Source organism: Acyrthosiphon pisum, chromosome A2, assembly GCF_005508785.2.
Source record: "Acyrthosiphon pisum isolate AL4f chromosome A2, pea_aphid_22Mar2018_4r6ur, whole genome shotgun sequence".
NCBI classification, from domain to species: domain Eukaryota; kingdom Metazoa; phylum Arthropoda; class Insecta; order Hemiptera; family Aphididae; genus Acyrthosiphon; species Acyrthosiphon pisum.
This window is the reverse complement of record NC_042495.1, coordinates 85,413,173-85,416,538: the sequence shown is the minus strand read 5'-3', so window position 1 is coordinate 85,416,538 and position 3,366 is coordinate 85,413,173. Positions and strand designations below refer to the sequence as shown.

General features: G+C 27.1%; 1 protein-coding gene across 1 annotated transcript in view; it reads left to right on the top strand.

The window, feature by feature from the left end:
* Positions 1-409: 409 nt before the first annotated feature.
* The window catches only part of LOC100164635 (dynamin-1-like protein), a 10,588-nt gene continuing 7,631 nt past the window's right edge, over positions 410-3,366 (top strand). Inside the window, exon 1 of the mRNA XM_003241074.4 lies at positions 410-688. The gene's annotated coding sequence lies outside the window, so the exon portion shown is untranslated. The remainder of the gene's footprint in view (positions 689-3,366) is intronic.

Sequence of the window (3,366 nt, the reverse complement as noted above, 5' to 3'; positions counted from 1 at the left end):
CCTATTACCTATAATATTATGTTGTTATAATCAAGATAATATCGAACTTAATCTTATAGTTCATGGTCCATTGCTATTCCAAATATAGGTACCGACTACCTAAGTACCTGTATACCTTATAGATATATTATACAAATAATAAAAACAAATACAACACTTTACATTTTAATAAGTACCTATTTAACCGTTCACTGTATAGATTGCTTATATAGGTTAGGTTATACTAATTAAATATACGATTTTTTATTGCTACTTTTATAAAGATTACTTATTATACAAATGCGGCTCAAGGGCGATAAATAATCCCATTTATCCCCTCGTATACATTTATCTATATATTTCCCCACACCTCTTATTTATTTTTTGAATGACAGCAACTATACAGAGATAACCATATTAAATCATATATTTCGTAAGCAGAACACGAAATAACACATTGATATAATGATATAGTATTTTAGATTTGGCGATTTTAGTGTTCACTTCCCGGCATTGTCACTGCGCGTGAGTACAACACGCTACACGTCAACACTAGTAATTCGTAATATTGGCCAAATCGAATAGTTACAAGCAGGCATTTACACGAAGTAGTAATAGTAGTAATAATAGTTACTGCTGCAGATACCTAGTGCGATATAATTCTTAAAATTGTGCGTCAAACAGAAAACTTCATAAGTATAATAATATAGTAAGTATAAAATTATTAAAATTTAAAAATTTTAATTTAATTAAAATAATAAATATTATACAGTTTATTGTATTATTTAATAATTTAAACTAAAGCCTCGATTTGAAAGTTTAAGATAGTTAACAATTGCTAATAATTGGGCAAATCAATTAGGCTCTCGGCCTCGATTCTCAGATAATATCTCATGGACATTTTGTCATTATATTTATATACCTACCTACCACTGGTCAACAACCAAGTAATTTTTATCATGGTTGTTGTCTGTTGTATTATTTTTTTTTTTTTGAACTTTGTTCTAATTTAACTCGTAATCAGACCCATATACTGAGCTAGTTAAATCACAGAATATAAATGAATTATAATTATATTAGAAATAAATGTGTATGATGGTTGGTCTATTCGTAATAAATAATTCATAGGTAATTGTTAATAATATATTGTCATAACAGAAAATTAAATATTTTTTATGAGGTTATTTGATCGATTAATGGTTGATTATAGGTACCTATTCGGAAGTATTTTGATTGTAAACCGCGTTGTAAAACAATTAATTATATTATTTAAACGATGTAGGTAAGCATACCAATTATTAGCAGTTGAACAACAATGGAAGTGCAATAGTGTTTTATTTATCAAATAAAATATATTCAATATTGTATAATATAATATAAAGAAGCTAATTTAAAAATTTCTAATTATTATAAAAACATTTTTTCTAGATATGATATAATATAATATTATAGTTAAATTAACAATTAATCATTTAATAAATAAATAATTAATATTAATAATCTACTAAAATCAATAGTGGTATCTTTTTAGCATTTAATTAAAAACAGGCATATATATATAGGTACATTGTAATATTGTATTGTAAATTGTTATATATATTTTTATGGGCGAATGGATCGTGATTATTGCGTGAACATCTGACACTGACGATTGTCGATAGTTGATTGGGCTACTATAGAGTATACACTGTAGTATATTAAAAACACGTATAAAAAATATAAGTGATATAATATAAATTATAAATATAATATATATAGGTATTAGCCATTAGGTATTAGGTAACTACCATCACTATAAATTATAATATACATTATACATTTAGTAACTATACTAGCTACCATTATTCTTCCGTTCTAGTTAAACAATTGGATAGGGTGCATTAAAAATAATTTAAGAAAACAGAATACATACCTATATAGTTGTTCAATTGGCGTTCGTCAAGTAGAGTACGGTGGGATGGGGCCAAGGGGTATTTGTGGCGTCATCGCTACGTCAGCGCACGCTTAATCGGGATTTAGATATAGTCATAATATTATATATGTACATATTATTATGTTTACGTGACAAGATAACACGTATAACCATAGACATTATACTATCACTACGCAGTGGCGTAGCTAGGATTATTAAATTGTGGGGGGGGGGGTGTTTTAAGTATAGATTAAAACCAAGTTTTTACAGTTTTCGTATATAAATAAATTAGGGGTTCAGAACTTAACTTGTTGCACTAAAAATTATCGAAATATGCAGTCAAAATTCTCAAAATATGCTTAAATATATGTACTATATAGCAACATTTTTATATTATTTTTGAAAAATCATAAAACATATTGCAATTTTGGTAATAAAAAACTAAAAATAAGTAGGTATATAAACCTGATAAATAGATATTTAGTATAGTAAGTATAAAATTATTAAAATTTAAAAATGGAAAATGTCTGAGATTCAAATAAGACGTCTCAGAAAAGTTAAATTAGCTTTAGCCTTCTGTCAGCTAACATATGAAGGCCAAGAAGATGAATAACTAGAGATTAGTCATGGGGTGGGTTATCAATTTTTAATTTATACGCAACAAAGTTGATAAATACGTTTTTTTTAACGTTTAACGTTTTTTCAATACGTTCAATTTGATTCATCCCGCAAGACTTATCAGGATCCTACACAACAGCTCCATATTCTAAAATGAACCTCATAAGTTATATATTATATTAAGAGTGGGTACTGGGTAGGTACTGAAATACATATATGCTGTACATCATGGTTTATAAATGGTCACCACACCACCACTCTATTTCTATTGACCATGTATAGTCGTATAGAGGTAAAGGATAGACGGATAGTAATTCATTTATTAGTTCTAGTTTATATACCTACCTAATTTTTCAAATTTTACACAGTAATTTATTTTTATTTTTGTAAACATTGTTAATTGTTATTTTCAAAATAATAACAATTACAATATTAGTTTTTGAAAAAGCAGTTCAGTTTTTATCATTTTTACAGTAAAAAATTATAGTTAATACAATATTTTGAGTGATATTAGATTCTGAGTGAAACGATGAATGTATTGATTTTACAATGATGTGTGTTTTTTTTTGTGTTTGTCATTATCACCTTTTAGGACAGTAAAAGTGCTTGAATTTTCTTCAACAGTATCTTTTCTGATAGGAAAGTGAATCTAGTTGGTACTTTGGGGGGTCAGAAGTAAAAATTTCCCAGTAGATTTCAAAAGCACCGTGAAAAACAAAAAAAAGATTAAGGAAAAACGGGAATTTTTACGCAAAATCGATTTTTAACAAAATCGATTTTGGTTTTTGGTGTAACTCTAAAACAAATGACCGTAGATATATGAAATTTCACAGGTTGTTTATATTTGCATTTTCTAT